Here is an 8,567-nt window from a genome sequence, read left to right on the forward strand (position 1 = left end):
ACATTTCAGGCATTATTTGGTAACTTCAATAGCATCAGTAGATATAAGGCTGACTTCTCTTTCTACATTGAGAAGTCACTGTTGCACAGTATTCTTAGTAGAAGGTAATTTGTTCTAATTATTTCTTTAACTACATTTCATTTTACACTTTCCTTCACTTCTGCCTTGATGACTATACCTTGAATGATCTATATTGCTATTTGTTGGGTGGCTTATAAAAAGTCCCAAATTGTCACAACTACACATTAAAAACACTAAACTAACTGCAAATTAAGTCATCTGTCTTCATTCTACTTTGATAGGAATTCAGCGCATGTTACAGCAAATACCACTGTCCTCTCATAATCTGCTTCACAGGGATGTTTATCTGGATTCTGAAGTCATGGAACTTTGTTAAACTATATTCAATCAGGGTGCAAAGAACATAATAAACACCTAAGGTGTGCTCTTATAAGTCAATCTTTAAGTTACTTAAAAGTAAATGCAGAGGCAGAAGGATAAATGATGGAGGGGAAACCCCAGCATAAACACCACTTCATTGTTGCTTCTTTCTTAAGACCAAAGTGCATGTCTTCATCTTTCCATGTGTGACACTCATGCACTTTGGCTGCTTCTTGCTCGACCCTCTTTCTCTTGCCTCTCCTTTCCACTGTGAGAGAGGCCAGGGAGTGATGGCCAGGAGGGGTGGCTGTCTGCTGGTCCAGCTCAAACCAATGACAAAAGCATCATAAAGGCTTAGCTGGCACACAAAGGTACCAGAAAGGAAAAGCAGGGCTTTATTTTTCTCAAGGTGTCTCAGAACCACCATTTCATGTGGACAGATGAGACAAATGGGCAGAATAACAGCAGGGAATTCTAAACACATGGATTATATTGACAATAACATGTTGTCTTCATCATTTACAAGATACAAGCTACTACACTGAGTTCAAGTACTCTTCTGAGTTGTAAGCAGATTAATGGAGGACAAAATGTTCCCGTACAGACACATTTTGCTCATGTACTGCAATTCACCTTGGACACAAATATTCTATTAAGTGCTAAAGTTAGCAAGATTGCAATGGTGGATGAAAAATCAGCCTAACACACTGAGATTTTGCAGAATTTCAAGTGAGTAAAAATATTTTCGCAACAATTTATTCATTAAAGTAAGAAAATCCACAGAAATGCCCTTTCAGTGCTTTTCTAATGTATCTGTTCAAGTCAAGAAATGTACCATGGCAAATCCATCACCCAAAGCAAAAGCACCCAAACCTACCTTCTGTAATCCCTCACCAGGCTTGCTACCATATTTGATGTCTTTGGGCAAGCACCATGTGGTGATCAAACCGCTGCCTGGGAAAGTTTCCAGAGGAAAACTACTAGAACAGAACATTTTGAAACATGAGTGAATTACATTAGGATGAAAAAGTTCTATTTTTGTGACTAGAACTTCTTCAGGGGTTTCTGAAAGAGTACAGAGTTTTCCTCTGTTAAGACTGCACCAAATGTTGTCTCTCTCTCTCATTCAACAACAGAGCCAGGAAGACATGGAAATGCATAGAAAAGGAGGGCAATACGTCCAGAGGAGGAAGAGATGAAGACAGTGTGCCAGTTTGCAAGACAAATCTAAGTTTGATCTGTTAGAAAATTTGACAGTTGACAGGATTTTTACAGACTCTGTTTTAAGGCATAATTACTGATATGAATAAATAACACTTGTTTTACTTGGCAGTTTCAGAGGATTTTTCTTGTAAACAGCAATAGTAATGCATTCTAGGAAATAGCTATTTTGGTGTGAAAGCCAGATTCTTAGGTGGTTCGGCTGTTTGCCAGGTGTCTGGGGGCTCAGTCCGAGTTTGATCCGGAGATTTTGCCATTTTAGCAGGGCTCCAAAACTGTGGTATGAACTGAATGAACTTCACAACAAAACTCTTGGAATGACCTGCAAAATGTTTTTACACACATTTTAAACTAAAGTAAAAAAGAAAGGGTAAAGACCAACAGCAAGACTGATAAGAAGGACACTTCAATATTTAAAGTTGCCAAGACTTTAAATGGCTGAAAAGAAGACAGATATTTTCAGCCCTTCTCACAGCTGCTTTTCTGCCTCATTCTCGCACGGATTCTTGCTCCTTACAGCCGGCCTCCATAAGAGGTGAATGTATTTTAGAATAATTTTCTCAGCAGATTTCTATACTTTGGGCTTTGAGGAACTACTAATTGCAGTAAAACAGAGTCTCAAAGCACCTTTTAAGTGGCAGTAATTCCAAGTGATTTTGAGGAGCTTAAGTTCAAGAGATCATCCACAGCTTATTTGTCGTAACAGGAATCTACCTTGTTTGCCTGAGAAGGTTCCTTTTGGATTCTTTTTTTTCATTTCTCTTTTCTCTGTAGTCTTAGTAGGAAATGCAAGTGGAGTTGGCTATTTTGATGCATTTCTTGATGCCAGGTGTTTTAATTTTCTGAGTTTACCTTTGAAGCTTCATTATCTGAAGCATACAGCTCTTTCTGATTATTAACTTACAGTACAAGAAATGTTTAACTGATAGAGAAAAGAATTTTATCTGTTGTTTGGAAATGTATAGGAACTTTTTTTTTTCATAGACTTGAAAAACTATCCTTAGTCATTTGTTTACAGAAGAGGGGAGTCAAGGAATTGGTCCATTTCTGTATGCCTTTTTAACTGACAGCATGAGTGTGATGATTTTTCCATGTGGTTCTTTCAAGGGCCCACTGTTGGACCGTGGCTCTTTTTGCTGGGTGAAGCAGTATTATGTAAGAAACAAAGGCAAGTTTTACCATATATACGTTGTTTAGTCTGACAGTGCAGTTTCCTGGGCAATTGTTAAAAGCTTGGAGTTGCCAGTCACTGTTAGGAAGGCTGTGTTCTGTGTGAAAGCAGCACATTGCATTTTCCGACTAAAAATCCTGAACACATACAAAGGATTTTTCCCTAGGAAGTATGGAGTAAGCTTCTGGAGAAGCTGTAGGCTTTTGTCTGCTTACACAAGCAGACTGCCCAGTCTGCTTCTTTGGGCCTCAACTCGGCCCGTGATACCAATGAGATGTTCAAAAAGCGCTGCTTGCTCTATCTTTGCCAAGGAGAATTAGCAATGACAGCAGAGTACTCAGAGAATTGGAGAAGCTTGGCTGGGAACTAGGTCCATCTAGTATTTGACATGTTCTCACCAGGTCTGTTAAAGAAGGGAATGACAATTGGTGTGAAGAAGGCATCTTTGCTTTGTACATACCAGTTGACTTGTTACAGGAACCCTCCGCAGCGCATAATTAAATAGCAAATATCGCAAAATAGGCAGAGCTTGTGGATAGTATTTACTTGATCACAATTTTCATTCACCTGAAATGAAATGACAAACATTTAATTAGCAGTCAAAAAAAAATAGCTTTTTTGTTACCTGTTTGGTACTCATAAGAGATGTGGCCTCAGGAGAAAGGAACAGCTAACAGAGCCTTTGGTCATAGGTAGTTGCTCCTACTCTTGTCCATTTATGTAAAACATGTGGTTTGAATGCAGAAAGAGTTTCTACTTCCCTTCCCTCACTATTGTCTCCATCTGGCTATAGAGCAGGTCAGTGCACTCACTTGATTCTTACCTATTAGGTCACAGGATATTCTGCAATGTAAGGAGGCAGTGCAACTTCACTTGAGACTTTGGTATTGTTCATGCTGAAGTCAAACTCACTCAAAGAGAGCCCAGCTCTGACAATGAAGGACTTGGCTTCCTACAAGCTTAGGACTGTTCAAGAAGAATAAAAGACACCCCTGGGAAACCAAAATAATGCCAGCATCCTAGCCCCTTCCAGCACATCTCGGAAACCCTCCCAGCATCATCTGGCATCATAAGTAAGGAATTACCACAAGACTGACTCCAGGCACATCTGCATCAAGAGACAGGCAGCAAGAATGCTGCAGAAATAGAGTTGCTTTGTTTGCTGAACACTCCAAGGCTATAAGAACCCTGTGTCAAACCCCATTTGCAGTGCCCAATTTGGCTGGGACACCTCCTGCATGGAAATAAATATCTGCCCTTGTAATTCTATACTTTATGTCCCAGCCTTGCTTCTCAGTTGGCACAGGCCATTTGTGAGCAGATCAGTCCCATGGAGAAGAGTTTTGCTTGCCTGAAAGAAATTCTGCAATTGGGTTCACTGTGATCCCACACAAAAAGTGCTAACCATAATTATTTCTTTTCTTCTTAGCCTTTTATGACTTTCTCTAGCATTTAAATAAAAGAAAATGAGGCAATTATTTAAATATTCAGTAAAGGTGAACACTAAAAACATTGATGCAAGTAAACAAGAAAATTCAGAGCCAGAAACAGTGAGATTAGTAATTGAGACCAAAAAAAAGCTTATGGGCAAAACATGCCTGATTTTAGATTAAATTCCTCATTTGTTTCACATCATGTCATCACTGTCTTCATACTGTCTCAGCTGTAATAGTTCTGGCCCACAAAGAAGTACTGCTTTTTAGACCTTCCAAAAGAGGGTTTGCTGCTAACATGCCCCTGGAGAGAAATACTTTCAAGATACTACACTCCTACTCCCAACCTACCTGAGAATGCCCTGCATCCTTCTCTGATGAAGAAAAAAATGCCCTAAATGGCCCAGGAAATTTGCACATAAACAGAGGGCAATGTGGAGAAACTGTCTGCATGTGAGAGAAATTCTTCAGTTCAGTCGTGAAAGCATTTGTGCATAAACTGATACTAGAGACACCTGCCACAGAAATGGGAAGACTTGTGGGGAAAAGAGTTATGCACAAGTCCATGTTAGCTCCTTGGTTGGTTTCTAAGAAAGCACATGGACCCTTTACTACTGTACTTCCTGACACGGCACAAGAATCACCATCTTCTCTTGATGCTATGAGGCTTTACATCTAGACTATATTAAATGACACTAATAATGCACAAAAGCCTGTTAATGTTTTACATAACACACCTTCAGAGTAATCTTTCATCTGGGCTAACATCTTTATATCAGAGAAACTGAGGATATAAAGGCAAATTAAAAGCAAGCCAACTGAAATAGTTACCTCTTCTTTTAAGAAAATATATTTTACAGTCTTGAAGAAATAAGAGGCAGCACCCCTTTCAAATCTACACACTGCTGTGAAACTGTGCGAAAGTATAGTACTGAATACATAGGCTTTATAAATATTAATATTATTGACATATGGTGAAGAGGCAGGCAAATTCAGCTCTCACTTCAGTGTTACCAGTGGGATTATAAAGGCAGAGATTTCCCTGGTATTTCTGCAATATCGTCTCCTTTGTTCATATATAGTAATTGTTCTGAGTGATTTCTTAAATAACTTTACTGAAGAAAAATTATCCAAGCGTTTACAATAAAGGTGCCCTAAAACTATACCTAAGAAAAGATGAAATAATGCAATCTGATGAAGAAGGAAGGAGGATCATACCTCTATTATCTATCAGCTATAACAAGTTGATCTAGGCAGACACACCCTTGAGTTCCTTTCCTCCAGAGAGTCACAGTTTCACCAGCGTAAGTATTCACAAGCATGGTCACATCACATGTTCCAGTAAAGATAACTTGCCTGTCAACTCTGGCCAAGGAAGTGGCCTAGAGACAATTTGCCCTCTGGTCATTACTATCTAAAACGATCTCCTGTTTTATTCCTGGTGATGTGTCATCACAGCAACAAGTATGGGATGAATACAGAGAAGGCATTCTGAAAAAAACACCTAAACATCTCCATTGGCAAAAAGATGTGACCTGTCTTTTTTGATGCAGCAGTCAGTGCAATTATGGAGGAATTTCATACTTCCAGTCTGTATTGTTGCTAGATACAGCACTACATGGGAGTACAGGTAGAGTTAATTATTACAGGAGGTGCTATTTCAGCATCCCTTTGCCTTGCAGAGCTCTTTGCAAAGAGGAAAGTATGGTCTTAATGCACTGGCTACCAGCTTGTTTCCAAGTGTGACTCCAAACACAGGTAGCTGGTAAAATAGATACAGTTTGAAGTCCTTACTCCTTACAGACTGTCTTCATCCTAACAACCCTCTGGACAGGGGGACACTTCTGGCAAGGGAATTCATCTCCAGCCTCGCTCTGCTGCTGATCCATCAGAGCCACACTTGGACACATGTGCGGGCCTGTTGCAACCTCTGCTCACACAGAGCTGGTACACCTACAACATGGCTCAGGCAGGGACTGAAGGCCCCAGGCTGAGCTGAGAAACGTCCCTGGGCTCTTGGCAGGAGATGGCAGGGTTGGGGATGCCAGGGAAGGCCAGTCCCAGCCACTGAGGCCTATGAGCATCCCCAGGACCCTGCACTGCTCATATGCTCTCCTTTAGGCATGGAAGGTTGGCCACTCTGGAGACATAGTATTGGGCCAGATGGATCTTTTCTGTGATAGAGGTGCTGTTGTTCTCAGACTTTCTTGTTTTAGCATATTTTCCCATGAAAAACAGATCAGGCGTTTTCTAAAACTTAGTACAAAAAAATGAGCAGGTATTGCTCACCTCAAAAAGATTTGCAACCATTTATTTCAGGAGCACATACTGCTTCTAACTGAGAGCTTGGTATTTGAATTTCACTAGTGTCAGAGATGTGGGGTTTTACCATTCTGTGGAAGCCCAGGGCAACTGGATGAACACAGAAGACTTCTGAAAACCACACTTCACACATGCTTTTTGCAAATTCGTGCAGATGATCAAAGTAATTAAGAACAAAGGGAACTGGCAGAACCAACTGCATAGGTCCAATGCTACTGCAGGTGCTACCTCATCTGTTACTCAGACAGTAAGGAAATACCTGAAAAATCAGTACTGATGTTGCCAGAAAGAGGAAACAAAAAGATGGTGTGTATCTGATTTGTAGCTTGGCACTGTCAACCCCAGGGGCCTTGTTGACTTTTTGACCCACCTTGCTTTTGGTGCTAGGAACATGCCAGTGCTTTATTTGCACCTCTGGTGTGCCCAGTTTTGGTTCCCACTTCTCATCTTAGCTCCCAAAGCATTGCAAAGACCCTCTCAGCTTCCACCTGAGTTTTGGCCACTTCTAAATTTCTCCCTTGTTTCCTCAGCTGCCCATGGATGATGGCTGCTTCCCTTCAGGTGGCACAGAAATCAGCTTCCCCCATATTTTCCTTGCTCTCTTGCCATAAATATAGTCAAATACAAATAGAAATGGACAAGGAGAAAAAATGTCATTGCTTCCAAGCTCAGTAAGTAAATAGATAAGTATTTCTAAATCAGTATACTAGTATGTCTTTTCCCCCATCTCCCATTTCCAACAAACTGGTTCCTAAGGAATCTCTAATTAACCTCCAAACACTGCTCAAAGTCATGTATCCACAGGCACCCAGGCATGCCATCCATGATCAACTCAGTAGATGGATGCAGTTCTGCCTACCCCAGCTGCATCCATCTTTCTAACAGACCTGATGCAGCAGAGGCGGAGCCAGCACCTTGCTTTATTACCAAACAATAGGTTTTTTTCCTGGATCTGGAAAGCTCCTTGCCATTGCCCTGTCTTTCTTATCTCCATCTGCAAATATTGAGATGAGTGGCTATCCTCTAAATGTCCTCTGAAATGAGTGCTATGTTGTCAGGTTATTATGAGAAATGACCAAACTTTTCTTAAAGCATCAAGGATTAAGGAAAATTAAGCCTGCATTTAATGCTGAACCATTTAGGTACTGAGGTTTCTGAAACTACAGTTTCAGCATGAGGCATGCAAAAATGACTGAAGCTATAATCCTACCAGAATATCTGCTATACACTTGGGTTTTTTTCCAAGAAAACTTCCAAAGTGGATCTTATAGAAAGAACTTCAGTGGAACATTATTAAACAGGCATCTCCTCCTCACCTCTGTTTAGCTAAGCACAAATGAAAACAACAGAGTGATTAATATCTCCCAGTATTTTGACACTTTTTAAGAGTATTCTAGAGTCTACTTACCTTTAGCACAGTTTGAGATTGGAAACTATCCTTCCCCTCATTTCTTATTTTGCAACACTATGTCATATTAATAAAGCAGTAAGGCAAAACCCAGAATATTCTCGGATGCTTCATACCCAGTCTTACCAGATCGATCAGTAAGGAAACTTGGCAATTGTTCCACATGAGGCAGAATGAGGCAGAGTAAAACAGGAAAACTAAGCCTTCTGACACATCTACTGGTCCACTGAGTCAGCTGTCTAAAGGAATTTAGTCATAGTTTGCACCCATAAGACAGAACAGTCTTCTGTAGAACTGGAACTGTCCCACTGAAATCCACAAACAACAAGTATCACATAATAACTGCTCTAGGAGTGTAAAATAGTACATATTCAAGTGTGGTATTTATACAGAGAATGGTGGAGATAAATCCATTTTCCCAACAACTTAAGCTTTGTTATTTTTCCATTCTGCACAGAAGGAAAAAAAGGTAGGAAAACCAAAACAACCCAGCACACACAAACTAAATTTTATCTCCTGAATATTTTCCCAAAATGGATTGTACCAGTTAGATACCTGGTTAGATCCAGCCAGGATTTCATTGAAAATGAGAAGAGTCTTGGCATCTGTCTGATCCTGGGCAGATCACAAG

This window comes from Mesitornis unicolor, unplaced genomic scaffold (assembly GCF_000695765.1).
Source record: "Mesitornis unicolor isolate BGI_N332 unplaced genomic scaffold, ASM69576v1 scaffold12492, whole genome shotgun sequence".
Classification (NCBI taxonomy): Eukaryota; Metazoa; Chordata; class Aves; order Mesitornithiformes; family Mesitornithidae; genus Mesitornis; species Mesitornis unicolor.